This window comes from Poeciliopsis prolifica, unplaced genomic scaffold (genome assembly GCF_027474105.1).
Source record: "Poeciliopsis prolifica strain line A6 unplaced genomic scaffold, Auburn_PproV2 SCAFFOLD008, whole genome shotgun sequence".
Lineage (NCBI taxonomy): Eukaryota > Metazoa > Chordata > Actinopteri > Cyprinodontiformes > Poeciliidae > Poeciliopsis > Poeciliopsis prolifica.
This window is the reverse complement of record NW_026562383.1, coordinates 14,092,430-14,116,200: the sequence shown is the minus strand read 5'-3', so window position 1 is coordinate 14,116,200 and position 23,771 is coordinate 14,092,430. Positions and strand designations below refer to the sequence as shown.

Sequence of the window (23,771 nt, the reverse complement as noted above, 5' to 3'; positions counted from 1 at the left end):
ATAATATTTCAAACTGAAGTTTGAAAGTGAAGCAAACAGAAGTTAGATGTAAAATGATTTGGGTATTCCTCACTCAATCAGTGCCCTGTTGTACCTGATGGGAATGCACAGGTGATATGTTTTTATTTTGCAATAAGAAGAGAGAACACATAGAGGTCAAATATGCATGTCATCTGCTCTGAAGCGCTGATTAAACATCCCTCTCAGTGTACTGATAGCTCTTCTGCTTAATTTTTTGCTTTCTGGAATTAAGTCTTGCAGAGATGAGTTCCAATGTGAGGTTCTCGCTCAGAAAATCTTTGAAGTTTAATGCGTTCTCGTATTCATTTACAGCGAAGAAACCAACCTTCTGGTTGCAGCTCACAAATGTTGCAAAGCTTAAACTCTTTTTGTTGCAGATATCATAGCTCGATAAGGCATTTGATCCGCACATTTTTGTGCACTGATTTGTCTTTGAGCTCCCATCTTTCTGTGGAATATAATCCAAGAGAAGAGAGATAAGAGGAGTGCAGAAGTGGGAATATTTCAAAAGGTATTTTCTTATCACCTTGGTGCATTTTTCATTCAGTGCGTTATCCATAAACTCTCTAGCCTCAGCCAATTGGAATAAATCTTACTTGAGCCTCATTATTTTTTTTCTTTCTGCTGATGCGTTGTTTTTATTAATACCTTAATGATTCAGGTGAAACTCACTGCCCACACAGCTGAAATTTAATAGAGTTAAAATTAGAGAGTTATATACATGAACTGCTCTGAGTTAAATGGACTTTCGTCATTAATGGCCTTGTAATTCCGAGCCACTCCTAATTAAACCTGAGAATGCTAATTAAAACATTGTACTTCCTGGTTCATTAACATCACCTGGAGAACACAGAGGACACCTCCTGGTTTGCTTCTCACACATGCATGAGATGTGTGCAAATACTTGATGAAGAAGGTAAATTTGCCTTAAAGGGACAGTTTTGAAGTAAGGGTTATTGAAAAATGTGACATGAGATAACTGTCTTGGATCTATGGTTTTTTGCAAGGCAGTACCTGGCAGATGGTTTGTCAGTTTTCAAGTACTGACAAATCATCTTGATTTTTGGTTTGTCAGAACTTGAAAACATACATTTATAATTAGGGTCGGGACATGTTAATTTTGGTTAGTATTTTGATTTTTACCCATTAAAAATGTTAATGTATTTAATCATGTTTTTTTGGTTGTTGTTTTTTTACATACATAAAGCCACGAGCCAGATTTTTTGTATTTCCATGTTTCTGGTAGGCCCGTGAATCTGATACACAAGCAGCAAGCGACATCTGCAGACAACAGCAAACAAATACTGGTGGTTCAACACAAAACAATCTGTTGGGACACTGGAAAGGACTATTGCTGTTGCTGTGTTGGTTGTGAATTGTGCAAAAAAGGGATTTAGCCTATCCACAAAGCTATTAAAGCCTGAAATACCATTTCAATGCAAAACATGCTGTGGGAAGCAAAGACCTTCCCAATGCAGAATTTACAATTCACATTTATGAAGAAGCTACATGAACGATCAGAGGTCACTGGAGGAATTCAAAATTGAATTCATACAATTGCACTTTGCCCCAGTGTGATGGCTGAATAACCCAAATTATATTTTTCAAAATATATATCCTCATTGTTGAGCTCATATTCACTCACATGATGCGCTCATATTGTTTAGTAACTGAGCAGCAGACAGGATTTTTAAATACAGTTTATTTTATCGGTACTTTGTTTTTGATTAACATGTGGTAAATTTTGATTATTAATTTCAGTCCTTGCAGTTAACTTGTTTAAAATTTTTAATCAAGTCCCACTAATTTACAGCATATAAGCATATTCAAAAGTCATAAGAAAATTTATTTTTACTTCATTTGGAGCTAAATTTTAGGTTTCAGCATAGCATCACAGATAATAAAACCTCCTATTTAAAAAAATAAAAAATAGGTTCCTGTATGCCTTCCTGTTATTATTAATGGCCCCCCATCTGTTCATCCATTGCAAAACATTCTGGAGGCTGGAGGCAGTGTGACAATGATTTTCCTGTGTGAAACAGATAATGAAAATGCAATACTAAGAATTTCTGATTAGTGTAACTGTGGTGCAAAAGTAAATTATAATAAAACATAAAAGAAATATGTCTTTCCTCTCAATTTCATAGCCACTCTGGCAACATATATTTTACATACTCATCTCAGTATGTTTCACAAACATTTCTAGAGTACCACCTTCAGTCTGTGCTCCTTGTATCATATTAATTGCCTTCGGAGTGAATAACTGCCCAAATACTAAGGTGAGCACTGTTTCAATGTACTAAAAATATATTTTGCATAAACCACCACAATATTTTTGAGAATGTTGTTGCAAGAAAGAAAAAAAATTCCCTTAGGTCTTGACACTTCCCAGACTAGCCGTAAACTCAGTTCTCAGTTTTTTCAACAAGACTGAATAAATCATGCATGCAGTTCCAAGAGGCTCCAAAGTGAATAATAATCTTAAGAAGCAAAACAGATTTTGGAAAGCTAAAGAAAAATACTACCTCTATGAAAATTTCTTTCTTGGGTTAGTTTTGCATTTCCCAAAACCAAATGAAGGATGTACATTGTAATTGTGACATTAATAAAAGACAAGAATTAATTTTCTTCTCTAGTGTTATTCCTGTCTCTGTACATTGACTATTACAATTACACACACATGGTTAATTATACAGATTAGGCTATAACCTTTTTAGCAACTTTTAAAAACTTTTAGGTCAGACAGTATGTGCTTTCCTTACTCAGGTGTTTGACACTCCTCAGAGGGATAGTTGTTACAGAAGAGAGAAGGGTCAAAATGAGCTATTTTTAGTATCAAAAAGGTTTCTCAATGAAGTCAGTGGAAGGACAGAGATGTCAGAAGCAATTAAAAGATCTATTTTGACAAGATGTTGAGAAATGTCTGAGCTTCACTTTTAAAAAAGATTTTCAAAATGTAACAGGGAGGCTGAAGAAAGTGCACCAACAATTGATTTTAAACTCTTAAATCCAGTCTGTCATTTGACATGCAAGATTTTGAAATGATGACAGCCTTTATGAAATCTCAAAATTAGAGTAAGCCTCTACATTTTATAACAAATATAAAGTGTAACAGTTCTCTTAATGTCCTAGCTGCGCCAACTGCACTATTTAACATGACGCCGGCTCCACATATGCAGGAATTGAGCACCTCTGACAAACAAACAGTGTTGCAATGGCAGAGGTAGTGGTACTCAAAGCCTTGTAAAAAGCCAGAAAGGGAGAGACTGAGAAAAATTGTAAGATGGACAGGACAGGAAAAGAGTCCCAGTTGTCCTTTAAAACAACTGGGAATTGAAGGAAACATATAGAGTATTTATAGATTAAAAAAAGGAATATTTATCATCAAAATGCAAAACAAAAATAAAAAAACTTGAATTTAATGGACATGAGGTAGTTTTGCTGCATCCTCATGTTGCTACAGTAGGTGGTGGTATTCTTCTAAGAAGAAGAAAAAGAAGAAGAAGAATCAGAATCTTATGGAGACATTTTTTATATACAAATATAATTTTTCCCTTGTCAGTCAACACGAAGACAAAGACAAAAGGCAATAAAATTCTCCAATGAGTCGTACATCAGGTCTGTAAGGTTATTTGAAGTAAACAATGGAGAAATCAAAGTTAAAGTCCAAGACTTTTGCAGCCACAGGAAGAATTAGTGGCAAAAAGTCTTGTCGGATGTGAGTGTAAGTATTACTTAAATAATACCGGCTTGTGAAAATCTGCCTTCCGGAAAATGTTTAAAAATAAACAGGAGCTTAAAAAGGTGCTTAAATGTAAATACCACAGTTGCTGCAGTCTAAGTTTTCATGCTGCCATGGAGTTACCGTTGGAATTTACACATAAAATCAAGCACAACTACCTCCACCTATTAATCTGTGATTTGACTATCAATAAGTATCCTCATGCCAAAAATGGGATGGGATGTTTACTGGACCTTCATGGAGTTGATCATGTAGTAGTTGCCTCAATCTCAGTTTCATTCAACTGGATATGAGATGAGCTGCATACCTTGATCCATTTCTTGCATTATTGCAGACTTGTTTTGGGTTTTGGAAATGTAATAAAGTGTATCCGCGCTCTACATGCTCTGGGTACCAGCTGTCAGGACTGTATTTTTCTCACTGACAACGTTTGATCATGATTTCCTTTTATTTTCCCCCAAATCTATATGACTGTAGCGTGTTAGCAATGGGACACATCGGCAATGTTGACAGAGGTTCAGATCCTCCAGCTAAGGGGCGTTGATTGACTGCTAAATGGCCAGTTGCTGACAAAACTCCCTTGATTGGGTCATGTAATTGACAACAAAGGTTGCTAAAACCAGCTTAAATGCCAACTCCAACATTTTATCATTCATTTAGAATCATAATAAAACCCTTACATGCCTTCTTCTGGCACTAATTTTAATAACCCATGATGCTCAGATTAAGTAATCTGGATGTTAACTAAAGTATGACATTCAGTCACAAAATCAGCTATTTATAATCTTTAAGCAAAACTTCACCGAAAACTATCCATTTAATTAGCGTCACAAGTCACCCCGATCCGTGCCGTGCCGGTGATCCGCGCCGCGTTTTGCGCGCCGCCACGCACAGCCAGCTGCTGCAGAGCAGGGGACCGGTGCGCCGTTTCTCCTCGCCTTGTTTGCCTCCAGTCCGGCTGCAGCTCCGACTGTCTGCGCGGCGTGTGGATGAGGCGCAGAGGGAACGACCCCCGAGCGCTCATAGAAGCGCTGGAGAAGCCACACTCTCCCATTTAGATCACAGTCCGCCTGCGTGCGAAACCAAACCGCCCGAGGACTTTCAGACTGATTCGAGACGCTCGGAGTTTTGATTTTGAAGTCAGACTGGGGCGCATCTCGTCTCCTTGAAGTGATCCCTTTTTCATGCAGTCTGTCCGTAGCGCTGCCGTCGGAAGGAGTCTGTGAGGAAGAGGAGGTGGTGGAGGAGGAATTGGGGAAGGAGGAGGGGAAGCAATCGTTACTTTTGAACAGACCCTTCGACATGGAGCTATTCGTCCGGTCCCGTGCGCACCGGCTGGAAGAAGAGCGCTTATCTGCCTCGGAGATCCTCATTTTGTGTCCAGTGTGAAGAAGGGTCAGGAATGCAGCAGAGCCCCAGCCATCTTTGTGTAGTTTATGAGGGCTTCTTTTAAAATAAAACAGAAAGGAGAGGCGGCGGCGGGACTCCTGGTGCTGGTGGACTGAATCGGATCTCCACTCCACGCCGGGGATTCTCATTTCTGCACCGCGTTGTAAGTAGCGTGTAAACGCGCATGTTTGACTCTTTCTTGTGGAGACGTTGGGTTGTGGCTCGCTGAATCGATGCCATTTATTTACACTTTCAAAATAGGATCAAGAAAAATGTGAGAAAAAAAGGGTGGGGGGGCTCCAGCAGTTCTTAACTGATCAATGCATCCCCATGGTGTAACACATGTACTTCAAGTTGGAAGTTGCTTGGCTGCAAGATTCAGAATGCTGTCTGTGGGCGGAAATCATTTAAAAGAAAATCTTTCTGAATGCTGTGTTTTTAACCTAAATGCTCCGTTATTGTAAATTTTTATATTTTCAGTTCAGTGTATTCATACATCTCCACATTGCAAAGAGAAAAAAAAAAAAAAAAAAAAAAAAATATATATATATATATATATATATATATATATATATATATATATATATATATATATATATTAATTTTTTTGTATGTCTTAATGTTATTTATAAGGCAACAGATCACAATAATACCCAGAAATGTAAAATCAAATGAATTCATTACAATTCAGATGGATTCATCTTCAACATTCACATTCCAGTTTATTCATACATCGGTGATCTTCACTGATGCTCAACAAGGCAAAAAAAAAAAAAAAAAAAAAATCTCTTGACATGACCTAAAAGGTTTGAGAAGAGAAAATTTTATTTGATGTATGACATAGCCACTATTATGAATTTTATAATGAATTCAAAAAGGGAGAGAGAAAAAAAAGAGAGAGAACTCCCAAACATCTCCACCCAGTCCTGGACATCCTAGAGCTGGACTGTCAGTTGCTGTCTCCATTTACTTTTCCATTTTGCGGCTGTAAAATAAGATCATTTCACAGGACATGTATAATTCACAGACCTGAGTTAGCCATGTGTGATGATGGGACACACACACACACACACACACACACGCACACGCACGCACGCTCACACACCACAATGTACACGCAGACACATGCACACACACAAACACACTAATACACACATAAATAGAGTTTTCACAGGCTGAAGGAACCATATTTTATTCTCACGTGAGGCTTTTAGAGACATGGGCCGCTCAGACCTTTAGAGAGAAACAAAAGAGCGCTTGGGCTGTCAGTACTAGCCTGAAATATCAAAGCTGAGCAACATTTACATATAATCCATACTGTCTGTACTAAATCAGGACAGTGGTGCATCATTATATAAGTTGAGGAAACTGGGGGCTTCCTTGGGCTTATATAAGAGCCTCGTAGTTAAGATTATGGATGTCTTTACGGCACCAAACAAATCCATTCATATTTAGACCCTGACGGGAACGATTCTTCATCCAAGACCAGACTATAAAAGTCTTGCTGCCTGGGATTGATGTTCAGTGCTTAATGCTGACATTCCCATCCGTGATCCCTAATCATGGAAAGGTCACCTCACCCTTCTGCTAAGAAGAGCAACTGAAAAGATCCCTCCATTCACCTTGCCCATGTCTGAATTATATTCAGAATTTTTTTTTTTTTGAAAATTTGATTTTTGTTTTCTTGTTTTATCCAAATTTAGCTACCTGAGTTCAACCAATTTTAACCACCGAGCGTTCAGCCAAAATTTAGGCATTATTAAACGCTTTTGTGGAGACACCTTTCACTTTTTCCACCATATGTTGCACAGACAGAGAGCAACATTGTCTTTTCTATGTCAGTATAATTTAGTTTACAGGGGATTAGTCTGTTTTTCAGAAAAAAGTCCTAAAAGTGCTGATCATTTAGCCCCTTAGGAGTTTTGTACCTTTGTAGTTTTTGTCGTTGCATACCAGATTTTCAGTATAAAATGGAGCCGTCTGTATCTACCATCAGCAAGCTTCTCTCTTACGATGCATCAATTCATACCTCGCCTTAAATAGAATTTGAACCTGCTTTTACCACCATTTAAAGTAATTTTCTATAATTAAGTAAGTGAAGTTTACTCAAAGAAAGTTGCTTTTTTATGTTTTTTTTGTTTGATCAGAACTTGGGTGCTGATCATTTTGCATCTTTGCCAGTTTGAACCATTATTGATTATTGTGAAGGGATAGGCGATATGGACCTTATATTTTATTTCAATATTTTGGGCATTTATTGTGATAATGATAGTAGTGAGGATAAAAATGTGTTTTTAACTTATTTGCAGTCTTTTTTTTAAACAGCTGTATGCCCACACAAACATAAATATTGCTATGAAGACACACACCCGTTTTGAGATGGACTTCTTCACTAATTACATAAAGAAGTGTGATTTTTGTCACTGAACTGCACATTGTTACTGTATATATATTTACTCATGCTCTTATAGAACCAAAGAATTTTTTTAAAATGAGTAAATGTAACTGTCCTCACAATAATGGCAGTTTTCATGACTTTTCAGACATCAATTGGAATATTTTTCTTGATAATGCAAAATACTTATCACAATAAATAGTTTTTGTCCCATGAATAAAATATGCGTTAAGTGACTACTCTCGTTTTGCATTCGGCATTTTTGGAAATTAGAGTAAGCTTTCTTTCACAGGATGTTTTGTACTGACCTTTTGGTTAATTTAAAGCCACTTTTGAGTAATTTTGTTTAGACGGCCGAGGATTTCAAGTCATTTTTCTATTCTTCGGAAATTAAAGTTGAAACCAGTGGATATCCACCATTTTCTCAGAATCTTTTTGCTTTAATCAAGGAGTCATGTTGCATTTTTCAAATAAAACCATGAGACCAAATGAGTATTAGAACCATCATCAGTGAAAAAGGAGTGGCATAGGAAACCTTAAAATGTATATTACAAATGTATATCATTATGTATAATATATATTATGTATAATACATAACAATATATGTCATATATAAATTATAAGACTGACTTCATAACTGTGAAAAAAGATAAAAAGATGTGCAATTGTAGAAATACTTGTGTGAAATGGTTTAGTAAGCAAGTCACAAAATGAAGGACCAAGGAACAAAATAGAGTTAAGAATTGGTGAAAGAACCACTAGGATAGTAAATGGTAGGAATTCAAATGGCGGCATATGGAGTGGTGCTCGTTGGGGACAAATGGTCTCTTGCGTCTTCCTCCCATCCACACCCCTCCTTCTCCAGCTTAGCTCCCACCCAAGCCATCTCGCTTGGTTTGGTCCATTTGTCTGGTGTCGTCTTTGGGAGGAAGTGCCATCTCATCTCAAATTGCGCAAATGGTTTCAGTCCACGCTAGTGTGAATTCTAGCAGGTTTTTTTGTAACTGCCAATTTCCATATCAAAGTGTCTGCATTTGAATAGGGGAGAACTTTAGCTGCCAGCCCCCTTTCGTCCAAGCAGTTTTGTTCTGATGGAGCACTGCTGCCGCTGGTGGGGTCGGTGGTGGTGAAGACGCAGGCTACTCACAGGATTTCTGGAGATGGCAGTTGGCTGTGTGTGCGCGTGCGTGCATGTGTCTGTGTGTGAGAGAGAGAGATAGTGTTTGTGTTTGAAGCAGAATTAATGTGGATTGGGGGAGTTAGTTGGCTGTAATCTAACACTAGAAAGCCATATATTGAGTGGAAATTGTGGATGCAGATCATTGACGTGGTCATGTCAGAAAGATTTTCTCAGCTTTTTCCTCTGCTATTCTCAAAACAATGCTTGCCAATTTGTGTGTGTTTTTTTAAGTAAGGGAATCAAGACTGCTCAGTAGCTAAAAACAACCCCTCCCTTCACCTCCCCCTACACACACAAATAAGTTGCAGAAAATTTGTTTAGTCGATTGGGCTGCAGTATTGAGTTTCTAAAGCGCCCCAAAACAAATTTGCTCTCGAGTGCCTTCTTGCGAGTTGAATGGTTTAATTGGACATTGATTGAGTGACGACGTAAAGACACGGAGTGTTCATGCTTTGTTGTGAGACTCCCGTGTGCCGACTGGTGTCTGATTGTTTTTTTTTTGGGTTCTTTTTTTTTCCCTGTTGCAGCGATAATATTTATTTCCAATTCTGTGCAGGTGTTATTTGTCAGAGAAAGAATGCGCCAAGACATTGTTTATTTTGATGGATCCTTCGGCTCTCTTTCCTCTTTGTCTCTGTGATACACGGTCTAATCTTCGCTTCAGTTTTCGGCAGGTTAAATAGATGAAAATAAACAGACACTTTGCGGTGAGCACAAAGAGAAACAAACAGAAAAAAAATCGCTTTTGTGCCTTTGTGTATGCCCTTACTTTGAAAATAGGATCAGCATAGGTTAATAGTGAAAGAGGGTGCAGCGTGTGAAATGTTATTACACAGAGACAGGGAATGTAAATGCCATTGGAAGCGCAGTAGGGGTCAGCGGCCCCTTCATGCTCCTCCTGCTCCTCGGTAATAACATGAGCCAACTGCTCCCCGATCGGTTGAAGAGGACAGCTCGCTCTTTCCTCCCCTTCCCTTTGTTTGGACAAAATAACATCACAAAACCATCGCAGAGGGGCAAGAGCAGGAGAGCAGATTCAAGTTTGAAGCCCAAAGAGCAGGGAAGAGTGTGTGGTGTGTGGTGTGTGGGGGGGAATCCAAACGTCACCTGCTATCTTCCCTCATGGGCGACAGGTTTGACAGCTGCCTTGTTCAATTCCTCCAACTTCCTTGTGAATGGCTGGGCAAACAAGTAGACCGAAAGGGGACACAGGAAGAGATGAGTAATAGATGAGCTTAGATTAGATTGATTTTCAAAGCGAAACAGTCCATAAAAATGCAACGTGCACATTTTCCGATGTATGGCGTAATGTTCTCCCCTCTGTTGGCGGTTTCTCAGCCCTAACAAAGCCTCGGGAACAGCCTGCCTGCATTGTGTATGTGTGGGAGGATGAGGCAGGAGCGACTGTGGTAAGTTTGTCGAGTTGGAGTGGAAACCACGCTGCGGTGCCGATCCAGAGCCGACCGTTCAGATTATTAAAAAGCTGCTGAGGAGGAGAGGTGCTTGCATTCTGCTCTGTGGAGGCTGCTGTCAGTGGAGAAATTGGCATCGGTGCTCCCTCCTAAGATGGATTTCCTATTGCTTGCTGCGAAATGATCTGGAGTCTAGTAACGGCTGCAACCTGACATTTTCCTGTGATGCTCTCTAAAGACAACCCCCCGCTCCCTGTTCCAGTCCTCTCCTCCTCCTCCTCCTCCTCCTCATTTTTTGGGTTATTTATTTATATTTTGAAGTAACATCAAAGCTGCTCTTTCTCTTGTTGTCCACATTTGGAAGGGATTGAAGAAAAAAACTCCCGGAGTTAAAAAGCTGGAAAGGGCACAGAGTATTTAACAAAGTGCTCGAGGGTGAGTTTTTCACTCACTGCTGAAGCCCATTGAAGCCATTTTGTGGCTTTACTTAAAAAAATAAAGAGCCAAATAAATGTGCATGAGGGTAGTTAAAGGGTAAATTTAGATTTTTTTAAAGAAAAGTTCTATCAAGATGTTGTAAGGAGGTAATATGTTTACTTTCACTATTAATCCAGATTTGTTATTTCCAAAGGCTGAAGCCCCTCCCATTTAAATAAACTGCATTCTAAAAAATGTTACACTAAAAATGTTAATTTCTCTTTCAGCTGTTATCTTTTTTGGAATTGGCTGTTATGCAAGGGAACATATCATTTACTCAGAAAACTTGAGTATGGAGGTAGTGTGCCCCTAATTCCCTTCCTGCGTGAAACACGTACTGAGAACAGAATATGTAAAGCATTTCTGGTTAGAGTACAGTATTTTTTATTCGTATATTAAGCAGTGCAAAAAGTCAAGAATGTTATTGTAGTTTAAGTTATTAGATTTGTACTTTGTAAGCTTTGCCAAGAAAAGCTGATATGTTCTATTTACATTTATGTTTCACAAAGAAAGATTATTGTCACCTCGCTGCAAATAACCAACTTATTCAACTATGTCGATGGTATGAAGTTCATAAAAAGCATCCGAATGAATCACTGTGACCTTTTTAAGATGGAAGTTATTCTAAGTCGGTAGAAGTCCACTTTGGTTTTGATGTTGGTTTGATTCTTAGCACTTTTTCAGATTTAGAGACATTTACTTTCTTGTGGAATAATTTTCTGCTTCTCTGTAAATAACCACTTGATGCAAATGTCACAACGAGGTAAAGTTTCATACAAAAAGAGTTTGTATTAACCGGGCAAATGTTTTTGAGATTGAAGTTGTAGTTTCTGTGGTCTGGCTTTCAGCCTTGTTAACTGTAGTGTTTTCTACTTGGTCACTTTGTAAGAATGTTTAAGAACGCCCTGGCAAACAATATTTTTGGAAACAACTGCCAACAAATCTACCAATGTTTTCTGCTGCTATTGGAGACTTCTAGAAAGAGAAAGGCCGTATCATTATTTCTCTTTACAGCAAATGGGTGCTACCTTTTGGCTCCTGCCCGGCGCCAAAGCACCTCCAGGCGGCCTTGTCCTGACGCCTCACATCAGTGCCTCCCAGCTGCAGAAAGAGCAGCAGATAGTCACGTGCGTGAGACGGCCACGCACATGGTAGTCGTGTTATGACACAGAATGGGCATAAACCAATGAAACGTGGCCCCTGTAGTAAGGTCCATCCCTCAAAGTCTTCTTTTTTGGTTCTTCTTGTTGGTCTAGAGCTTGGATGTTACAATTGTGACATAAAAAGCTTTATTTGTAGTTTATATTCAGAGTGGATTTCACTCACATTGTCTCTCCTACACTTTCATAGCACCCATTACAATTACATTCACAAGGCCAATTATGGAAATCAGGAAGCATTCTAATTTAACTTTTATTGACTTCTTGAACAGCCAACAGCTACTTACAAAGGATCTGACTGGGGTCACTTTACATGTGTAACAGGGTTTATGTACCATTCTAACTGTTTTAGGAAGGTGGCAGACCACTTCCAGCCTTGACTTGAACTGTAAATATTTGTGGTTATATATAAAAAAATCCCAAATATTAAACACAAAGATAGTTCATAAGGTGAACTATCTTATTCCCTATGGTAATCCCTTCTATAACTTTTTGAGAGCTCCACCTAATATGGATTCATAATAAGCAAAGCATCAGGTACGCTAGGTAAAAAATTTACTACCTATAAGTGTTTAATAGACACTCACTTCAGAAATCCTGAACCGTCCCTTTAACAGCATAGGTGGATATATGCCTGAGGAAAATCTCACCCCCTACTGCACTACCTTAAATGACGGTTAACTTTCCCCCACTGGTTTGAAATGGATGTTTAATGATCGACAGAAGCCCAGAGCTTAGCGTCCTAGCAGTCACGCTGACTCTGTGTGCAAGAAAGCTCTCCCCTTGGTGCCGTTGTTTGACGTCGAGTTCAAAAACGGGCTTGTTCTCAAGTGATGGATCATCACAGGTCTCTTTGGGTTGTGTGTTAACCCTTTGGAGGGTGCAGATCTCTTCCCCCGACGGCAGCACGTGATGGATGTGTCCCGTGTGTTTTGGCTCCATCTATCAGAAGATTAGCACTGACCTGTGAGTTGTCTGAGCCGCCCTCTGAGCTCCTTTTGCCCCAATGCTGCGGCGATATTAGCATACAAGGACGCTTCTCCGTCTCGGGGGGATACAGAGATAGTGTTCTTTATTTGGTCCTACCGCTGTATAAGGTCACAGGAAGTGTGTAGATTAAGGGCTGAAGAGTGTGTTGGCATTAGGTGTATCTGACAGGTCATCTGTCTTCAGTGCTTCCCTGAAATTCCTAAATAGCACCATATAATTATCCTAGAAATTGAGGTTCAGGCTATGCTTCACTGCAGTTCCTCCTTCATGGCACTCATGAATCATATAAATATGTAAATCAGTCAACTGATGTGGTTTCACAGTTACTTTTCTCATAGCATCGAAACATTTGTAAGTGGAGTGCATATACACCCAGTTTTTTTGTTGTTGTTTTTGTTTTGTTTTTATAAGGCCACCACACATGATGGACAGCATGAATTCTTCTATTAAGTGCCTTCACAGGAACTGCACAAGCACATTTACCTCTTCAGAAACTAGTTATTCAAAGCATTAAAAGGCTAAATCAAATACTACATTGCAGCCCTTTCCTTCACCTCAGTTTCACTGTGATCATAAAAGTCTATCCCCACTTAGCGCTCTTATGCAATGCTTAAATGTCACCTCCTACGGTATTTCTGGCATTTTGTCCTTGTTGTGTCTTTATGTATTGAAAGAATACCTCATATGGCTGTTTTCTTAGATCACTCGGGAGGGAAAAAAAAGTCAGAAGATCACCTGTAATCTGTGAGCTCGTCGTCTGCCATGTCTAATGGCTATTTGATGCTTACTTGGTGTCACTTGGCGTTCTGCGACAAAGCCAATCTATTTTCAAGGTGAGGAGATATTGTCAGAGTCCTTGAACGTTCCCCGGGTTTAGACTGGCAGGCGTTGTCACCGAGGATAAGGAGTGGTGGGAGTCACACTGCAGAGAGAATCTATTACCTCGGATGGCATAGGCACACTTTCACAATGTGTCAGTGAAGTCAGCCATCTTACATACTCTTGGCGTCTTGAATAGTCCCCTCACCAGTGCAACGAGGGAGCAGCTTTCAAGTTTAATTTTGGGGCTTGCCATAAGCAGTTTTATTGATGTCGCATGCTCGAGCTTAGTGCTATGATGAATCGTCCTGTAAAAGCAAAAACATTGACGCGTTTATCAGTGTCACTGTGTAATCTGTTTTGTGATCACTTGCAACATTAAACAACCTAAAAAAAAGAAAGAAATGAAAGTACCAAAGTGTTGCAGCATGAAACAGGAGCGGTAAAGAACTCCAAAACTCAGCCGAGCCCTTTCTTGTGGAGTTGTGCTCATTTCCGCCATTTCAAAAGCCTCTTTAGAACAGGGAGAAAAGGGACTGCGGGGCTCTGCGAGTTGCAGGCGAGAGAGGGAAGCTTGTTGATGATCAGCCGAGCAAATCAGATCTTGATATTTGAAGAGTGGAGTTGTGATTGCTAATCACTCTACTGCTGAGTTTTAATTAGGAGACTCATAAGCATTCTGTCATTTCCTTGCACAGCATATTCGAGCATCGTCTTCTTAAAAGAACAAATAATTAGTTGCCTTAGTAGTTGGGGCTACAAAACAAGCTCATGTTTTTACAGCATACGAGAATAACACACTGATTAAACTTTTTTGCACAATTGTGCGTAACATGACCTTTTGTGTTATTTTTTCATCTTGTAGATCAAGATAGACTCTCTATTTTATTTAAAGTAAACATAAGGCCTGCACAATGTAATGCAACTATACCATCATTGCAATATTAAGGGTGTGAAATATTCACATCACTAAGGACTGCTTGACGTGCAATAAAACTTGCATTTTTCAAGGTAATGTAATATTTTGCTAGTTGGAAAGAGTCTCAAGGCAGCTGATGCTCACAACAGACGTTGCCCAAAATGTTAAAGGTCACATCGTGTAGGAACCACAGATGAGAAAAAGATATACTGTGCATATACTGTAACTGATGCCTTCATCTCGGTAAATATCAATATTGACGCCATTGCAATATTTTCCAATAGCCCCTAGTAGAGATGTTTAGATCAGAATTTTTGCAGCTGATCTTTCACTGATTTTGTAAAACTCTGACCTGCCAGTACTGATTTCTCCCTAAGAACATGAAATAACAATAGATTTCTTTTTACTACTTTTTGAATTCATTAAGAACAGACAGTAGCATGTGGTCAGGGGAGTCAGGTGAGGCAGAGCTTCAGCTGTCATCATGAAAAAATAATCATTTATATTGCTATTTTCACCCTGTGGTTTGTACTATCAAGTATTTATTTTTAATTTAGCTAAACCAATTTTGATTATTTTTTCTTCAAAATCGCTGAATTTTCACAAGTTTTCATTCAAATACTCGGAAGCGAAGCCAGTGAGGCAGCAGCAAGCTGATAAAGAGAGCGAGAAAGAAGTGGTTTTGAGTTGTACTTTAATGGTTTTTCTCCATGCTGTGGGCCACAGCTCAAAAATTAATGATATCTACATGTCCAAGTTTCATTGATATAACAGATTTATTCTATGGCGGCAGCGCAGCTCTGCATGACATGTAGAAGAATTGTCTTTTTGCCCTCCAGCGTTGTCCACATGCGCAAAATTTCCTTATGTAAACAATAACATGCAGGGGGTCTATATTTGTAAATATAATTATGATTAAGTCAGTGCTTCACGAATTATCAACCTCACCGCATTTCGCTGAAAACAGCGTTATTGAAATGTCAGTACTGAAATAAAACAGCTGTTACAATTTACAGAGGTGTCTCTGCTTTGCTGTAAACCTCAAAAAACAGAAAAGTGCTTCAGGCTACAGGATAGAAGTACTTTTAAATAAAATCCAACTAAAGAAGATCAAAGCTTATTTTACTGACTTACAAGGAATCTTTTTTCAAATTTTCAACCTAAAAATATAAAAGTGCTTCATGCCACTTTTATAATATAGTGATTATACATGATCAATTGAGAAAATTAAAATGAAGTTCTCAATTTAATATTAGACACACACACACAAAAAGAAAGAAACAGTGATGTGTTAAACTGTTAAATCATTTTTTTTCAGTTACTGGAACTGTACAGAAGGCAACATTAGACCAGGTATGTGAGAGAGGGAGTGAATAAAACATCACACAGCTCTGACCTGAGAAAAGACTTGACAAATATTTATAAAACAACAACAATAAAAGATTACACGAGGCACATCTCAGCTATGAGACCCAGAACTTGTATGTGCTGGGACTTTCTAACAGAACATGCCTATTTTTTGTCTGTTTTTCTTCTTTGGGGTCCAAAAGGTTGCTGATGATGCATAAGAATAGCAAATTAACAAAATCATTATATAGTTCAAGGAAGAGTATACTTGTGACAGATTTTAAAGAGATTTTCAGTTTCCTGATTGAAAAGATTTGCTCTTTCTCACTTTGTCACGACCCAAATTAATAATAAATAGATAAAGTTTTTTAAAACAGTATTTCAAATTTATATGCTTCCTTTAAGACTCTCCTGACACTAAAAATATGCCATAGATTTTGGACAACAGCGTCTTTTTGTTAAAATATGTTTCTGTGATATCTACGGATTGTTAACCGATTTGAAAATATATTGTATTTTTTATTCTGACCGACCAATCACATGGCAGTTCTAATCAAGTTGGAAGTCGTCTGATTTGTGTATTTTTATGTCTCCAGTTGTAATAGCATGTGTCATTTCAGGTTTATACAATAACCTACAATCTGCTGAGCAACCACCATGCTTCTAAAGAAAATAGATTTTCCTTTCCAGAAATTTTTTGACACATTTCTTCTTTCTGTCTTCATTTTTTAACACTTCTTCACTTGGCAACAACTTTCACACCAAAGGGTGTTGTTCCCAGATGACTTGCTTGTGCTGCGTTCACTGATTGGATAAATAAAATTAGATTTTAGATCTTTTAGTGTAAAATAGTCTGATTTTGATGACCAACCTTCTGTTGGTATACAGATGCTAACACATACTTTCTTCAAACGAGCCCCAAATTCATCAGGAGTTATTTTCTCACAGTTATTGCTATAGATTTGACTGATCTTTCTCCTGAATGGGCATGGTTTCTGTCCTGCACTCCTAAGACCTTTGTTAGGACATTTTAATTACAGCAGAGCTGGGTGTAATTGATCTCGGCTTAGAGGGATTTCACTGTCAATGAGAATGAGCCTGGGCGTTAATACGACCCGAGCAAACGCTTCCACCTTTGTGCCGCACTGATACACACTCCTGCAAGAGGGACTGATGGAGATGAGACGGCTGAGTCTTGTTGGTTATGTCTTAAAATGGCGAGGCGTCTGTCTTTCATGTGTAACCATAGAGCGCAAACAAGTCTGGATCCCGAATTTGAACATATCTGTAGCCAGCATTGTTGCTACCTGAAGTGTCCTCTTACGAAGCACTTTCTTCATTGTTCCGTGTTGTCACCCACGATCCTTAAATTTTCATAAGGCTGTTAGATAATGCTTCTCGATGAGGGTGAATTATTGATGGCCTTGTACGTATGAGTGGGACAGAGCAGGCTTTTAACTCTCTGAGCTACGCGGCCTCTTATGTGGTAACTAAGGGACACCGTACAAACACCCAAAGGAATGATGTACTGGAGGAGGAAACAAACGGAGGCAGGGGGCTGAAAATAAAATAAAAGAGGCATGAATCCTTTACATCACTGTTGGGCTAAGCCACAACAGAAGAAAAAAAACTTGGCAGCGAAGAAAGGCTTTGCATGAACAGAAGGCTTCTTTTTGTGTTTTTGAAGCATTGAGAGGTGGTATGGTGGCTGTGTATGTTTTGCTTATATTTATACAGCGCTCTGGTTGTGCTTTCCCTTATTGTGCAGAAGCACAGGTTTGCTATAGTTATTAGCACTCAGGAATTTGAGGTTTGCATAGACAAGTAAACTTTGTGCACACTTTATAAGGATTACAGCTTAAAAGGAAGTCAGAATAAAGAAACTGATCAGGGGATTAAATAAGAATGAGCCTTTTACTGTTTTGGTTGTAGACTAATTGCCCTAGTCTAGCAAAAACACTATTTATGTAATGGCATTTGGTCTCATTTTCTGCTTTTCTCCCTTATTGATTTCTGAACACTTGGGTTTTGAGCTGTTGATTGGACAAATGAAACAATAAGACGATGCCACACTGCACTCCACGATTAACACTGTATAATATAAATGATTTGGGAAGTGAACCGTATAAATGGTCAATAGATGCATTGATAAGAAAATTAATCATTAGTCCCTAAAGCAATGGTTATCTAACTGAAGTGCAGAAGACTCACAGGACATATGGTTTCATTTAACAGTGTTTTTTTTTTCCTAAGTAAAACAAATTTTCCCTTTGAAAATATCCAAGGACTTTATTGTGATTATAAAAAAGCCTTTGTTTTGGTATGCATCTGGTGAAGGGAAACATAAAGAGTATTTATGAACATTTATTAGACCAAAAGAAGAAAAACATAAATTCAATTATTATGTGATTACATGTTGACAGTCTGAGTCTCTTGTTGGACTAAACCATCATCCATGCATATTTCATATTTTTTATTTTGCTGGGTTTAGTTTGATCAGCCCATAGCTCTAAATTCTGCAAACACACACCCTGACAGCTGTCCCAAGTCTTATTGCAAGAGCTCTCATCATTGTTAAAATTCACTCTCTTTGCACTACTATGGCCCTGGAGTTTGCATAACAATGGAGTGAGCAGAGCAAACTCTGGAAAAGCACATCATTTAGACATGCAGAATTTCAGCCATGTGGTCCTTGAAGCTATTAGGTGGGTTTTAACGATCTATTGATATTTGTAGATGAAAGCATTTAATTTAATCATCAAAAAACTTTTTTTTGAATAAAATACCACAGATTTTGTTGTAAAAGTGTTAAACTTGGAGAAAAGGGTTTAAAGGCTGCAATATGCTGTGAATTTCATGTTAGATTTCTTTTAAATCAGCCTGACTCTTATAGATATTTTAGTCCCTCGGGTCAGCAGCCCATCTTTCAGAATGAATATGCACAAGCATTTGCAGTTTTTTATTTATTTTTTTCATCAGAGACAGATACTCTTAAATAACTACCCGGTGTCTGCCTTCGTAAGTCAGCGACAACACAAGAAAGCAATTATGTAGAGTGAAACCAGAAAATCAAGTCCAACCTGTGTTTGTTTCCCAGAGGAAATGTGGCAGATTGATGCCTGCGTTTTGGTTTCCAAAAGGAGCTGACAGCGTGGGCGGACAAATTATTACAAACCAGAACTGAAAAAAGTGAAAGTGGAAGCTATCTAAGTTTCAAGTATTTTTTTTTAAAATCCATAGCAAAGTTTCCATCTTAAATTTGTCAAATAGATAGTCTGAGGAATACTCCCAGTCCACACAAAAGAATCTTTCCTAATCAGTGCCATCATGCAAAGTAATTAACCTTTAATAAAACCTTTGAGATTCGAACTTAGCAGAACAATTTACAATTACTGATTTTAAATTATGGTTTCAACAAATTAAATTAATGCACACTTTCTCAACGATTAGGCCCACAACTATACCTCTGGGAAACATAATTTTTCTGCTTTTTCTCAAAGACCTTCCTTTATTTAACAAGTCAACATTCCTCTACTGGTTCTTCTTGAGATAAAGTTAAGTATTTCAATCAGTGGCAACGTTTATTTTTCTTTCTCTAACAAGCTAAACAGCACATTTTATACTTAAAGTACATTGAGCAGCAATATATTATTTTATTGCCATTAACTTCTTAATTGTGGAAGAGTTAAGTAATACTAATTCTACTGTTAATTAATTTTTTTGCTTTTGCTGAACATTCTCATTATTAAGATAATTAATTAATAGCGTTTGAACATATTTGTGCAATGCTGAAAATACAATTTTGAAGTTCTAAAAAAGGACCAACTTAACGTCAACAGTTACCTCACCGAAAAACAATGCAGCATATTTAAATGTGTGCAAGTTGTGAAATCAGGTCTCAAATCTGCAGCAGTTTAAAAAAAATCAGACAAAATAAACATGCATTGTGAAAGAATCCGTTCATTGCTAATGAATGCAAAAATAAGCAAAATGAAGAAAAAAAAAATACACCACCTGCCAATCATCAAACACCAGACAGACAAATTTAGCGACCAGCTAATAATGCAGGACTTGGCAGATTAAGAATCAGATATTTCCCTCAGGAGTTTTGCAGTCTGCAGCACAGCTAAAAGTGAGTGTATACGGCCTGAAAAGCATACCCAAATAAGCGATAATTCTGGTTTGGAACTGTTGGATGTGTAATTAGGCAGTTGTTTGCAAAGACTGTCTAAACAGACTTGCTAATAATATGTCATTATTGTGTTTACAATTTCGTCTGCTGGCCCTGTTTGTTAAATTGAACTGATAAAAGTAGCTTGACCAAAGCTTTTCTGATGCAAGCAAACAAATAAGAAAATGGTGTGAAAAGTGGGGGTGAGGAACAGTGTCTAATTTTACCAAGTGAATTTGCATTTTCTGTCTGCATCACCTCCTAGGCTATCATAATAAGACTAGACGTAATATTATGTTAATTTTATTGCTGGATAGACTTGATATTCTCTTCCCTTTGGTGGAAATTATATCATAAATTAATGTTGGTGAAATTACCAAATATCTTGCATTCTTAGTAAAAAAGTGCAGAGGCTTCTTTAGTCACAATTATGAGCTCAAAGTTATCATGCAGAGACATGGTGGATGGAATCAAAGGAGGAAAAGTTCACAGTAATTTACTAGCTGGTAAACATCTTTACATTCTGAAAATCAAAATGAACCCGTATGTTCACCAAGACCCCGATAAACACACTGAGCTGAATATCATTGCAGGTATTAACGATGCCCTTCAGGATACGCTTTCATCTCTGGCCCAGTCATAAAAAGGCTTCCCCAGCATGGAGACGCTGAAAAATTAACGCAGTGTTAAATGCTCCCCTCTCTGCATCCTGATGGCTTTACCTGCAGGGAAAAACCAGTAGATATGTACTATCAACAGTAAAACATGGTGGTGGGTCCTTAATAGTATTGGCAGCCTTCCTTTGGGACTCATTACTTTTGACGATTACTCCACACAGTCCAGTAATGGCCGAGGTGTGGGAGGCAGTTTCACAGGGCCGCAGTAGTTTGACCTCATGTTGCAGGAGTTTTTGTATTTAAAGCAATTTCACTGTCTGGTTTCCCAAGGTAAACAGACTGAAAAGTCCTTTTTGTTAAATACCGAAAAGGTAATTTACACTTCCATCAGACTTTTCAGGATGTCTAAATATTGGTAGCTCAATAATTTTGGATTTGGTTTTAACAGAATGTAGTATTCATCATATTATTACAGTTTTGACGTGGTAAAGAAATAATGTTATATTTTTACCTTTATCTGTAAAGACTTTGACAATGTCTTTGTAGGTCTTGGTGCTGTTTGAGTTTTATTTGTATGTGAATTTAACTAGAATTGCATTATTATCATTCTAAGTAAATTGCATACAGGGCTACTGTTTTTCAATACACTTTAACATTACTTAAGTCTTAATCTTTGATGCAGTGATTTGAAATTGGTGCAGATTCCTTATCTCTTTTTTTGTTAAACTTTAAGGTGCCCAGAGCTATAACGGTAAAAGACACAACAGCGTTTGGAATAGATTTTCTGCCTCCTGTCCATGAGCGGTCATTAAATATTTATATAAGAACCAGAGGAGATGTCACATTTAATGTGAGAGAGCAAGGACAGTAAAACAGTATTTTGATAATTCAAAACAAAGCTAAACAATTACAGACTTGATTTTAAATTAGTTGCTATTAGAGATTAGGGTGGCCAGCATTATAAAAACCATGGTCTATTCCCAGGAGGATTGTTACTTATATATTTGTATGCCTTTTATTCCTTAGCAGGAACATGTTCATATATAGGTGATGTTCAGTGCTAAATAGCTAAAATGGTTCCATGGTGACGATGAAGGATCTTTTTTTTGGTAATTTTTTTTCTTTATGAATTTCATTGTGGTTCATGTCAGTCAATATTTGTAGTGACGTTAGAAAGTGTTTGTTGGTGTGCTGACATGCTTGAAGCTTCCATGTTAATCAGAGCTGTATGAGTAAAGGGTGAACTGAACACGCCTTGTGACTGGCTGTCACTTCTTTTTCTAGTGTTTATTTTCAGTAATTCACATTGAATTACTTGAGCTGAATAGAAATAAATGACAGTGATTTTTGACTTATTTTGCTTAAAATACCCATTCAAAGTGTTACTTAAAAGGATTTAACAATTGAGAATTACATAAAGTTGATGTTCTTGTTAGTCACTATTTGCTTCAACTCTTTTAGGCTCAATAATTTTTGTATCTGAAGCTAAAATGGATAGTTGCATGCAGTAATCATATAAATTACACTTAAATTATGTTACTTTTGTTCTTTCATCTGGTGTTCGACATATGATTATTTGCAACTTATTGTGACCTGCAACACTCATTCTTTAGTTTAATCTGACAAATCTTCTAGTTCTTATTTTTAGATTTGCAGGGCCTCTAGAGTCAGGATCTAAAGCAGCTTGATGCATGTTAGGCACCGAGGTGTCAAAACTGCATCAATACAGACCACACAGGGAAGGAAGCCCACGGGCCAACCATGCATGAGTAATGCGAAGCAGACCGAAGTTTAGAGTTCGGACAAACATTACGGTGAATCCGCTCCAGGAATGTGTGGAAACAAGAAAGATGGCTATATCAGTGCATGTGAGGCGAGCCATAAAGTTGTCATTGTGGCGAAACAGTCACTGCATGAAATTGTTTCTCATGCTGCTGAAAGAATTCATCTAACTCTAAATAGCTCCTAGAAGCTGTGTGAAAGCGTAGTGAGCACGGTTTGCAGACAGGAATGTTGGGAGAGGCCTAACAGCTTGCCTGAGTGATGTAAACTGGGTCTGAAGAACTGATTTGCTTTTGAGATAAAACAGCCTTAAAAGTCTGACTTTCAGATCAACATTACACTACGTCTGATAATAAAGTGGTCTAGGGGCTACACAAATAATGTGGGTATTTGTCCGTGTTACTCAAAGTTCATCTCAGTTTTGTCTAATTTCTCTCCATCTGTTTAGTTTATTCATGTAATTGCGGAGTGACTCCTGATAAAATCTAAACATTTTGTATAATTAGGTGTACGGGTAGGTTTAAAACGCTCTACCGAGCTCATCAATCATGTTAAAAATTTGCACACTTTTGTTTTCCAAGCTGATGTTGTACATTGCAATGTATCTTTATCACCAAAATTTTATTATTCGATTTATTAAAATCTTCAGTGACAAAGTCTTGGTTTTGTCAAGCAATTTCAATAGTTTTTAATGTATTTTTTTACACAATATATTTGAAATACTTGGATCAGTTCCAATTATCTGATCTAAAACATCGGCTTTAGTTGGACAGGTTGTCATATTGTTGCAATTCTGACCATTCTTAACGTGTAACAATGTCATTTTTTCACCTTATGATTCCAATTAAATCAATGAGGCTTTGATTAGATGATTTTCTAATGTCACAGTTGTCTCTAGAAACGTTGATTACAAGCTTTTATGTGTGGGTCTCCTGTGAAGCAGCCTTAATTACCTTTGGAGTTATTCAAAGTCATTATGTCACATAGGTAACTTTTCTCACTTAGGGATCACAAGCTTTTTGTGTCCATCTTTTAGCTGAAATGCTTCTCCAACACATCTCTATTGGAATTTTTGGTCATATTTTGAATAAAAACAGACTGATACAAAATTTGTGGATTGTGCTTTTTTTGGAATAAAACACAACCAACTTTGGGATAAACCAGCACTGGTTTATATAAATGCATCATTTAAAGGATTAACAAGATCAACATCTGGTTCATGCTCTATTATCTCGAATGACAGCAAAGTGTGATTTTGGTTTCCTACACTTTGGGTGGTGAGTCAGGAGAAGCCATTGCTATTTTCAAACAAAACTGGGTTTGAAATAAAAAAAAAAAAACAAGAACATG

At 37.8% G+C, this 23,771-nt stretch overlaps 1 protein-coding gene across 9 annotated transcripts in view; it reads left to right on the top strand.

Moving 5' to 3' along the window:
- The first annotated feature begins 4,679 nt into the window (after positions 1-4,679).
- Positions 4,680-23,771, top strand: part of LOC129361792 (adhesion G protein-coupled receptor L2-like) — a 124,599-nt gene continuing 105,507 nt past the window's right edge. For 4 of the 9 annotated variants that reach the window (XM_055032893.1, XM_055032900.1, XM_055032891.1 and 1 more), the window contains exon 1: positions 4,686-5,315. The gene's annotated coding sequence lies outside the window, so the exon portion shown is untranslated. Of the gene's footprint in view, positions 5,316-23,771 lie in introns of all 9 variants that reach the window. The other 5 variants (XM_055032896.1, XM_055032897.1, XM_055032899.1 and 2 more) reach the window with 3 other exon arrangements.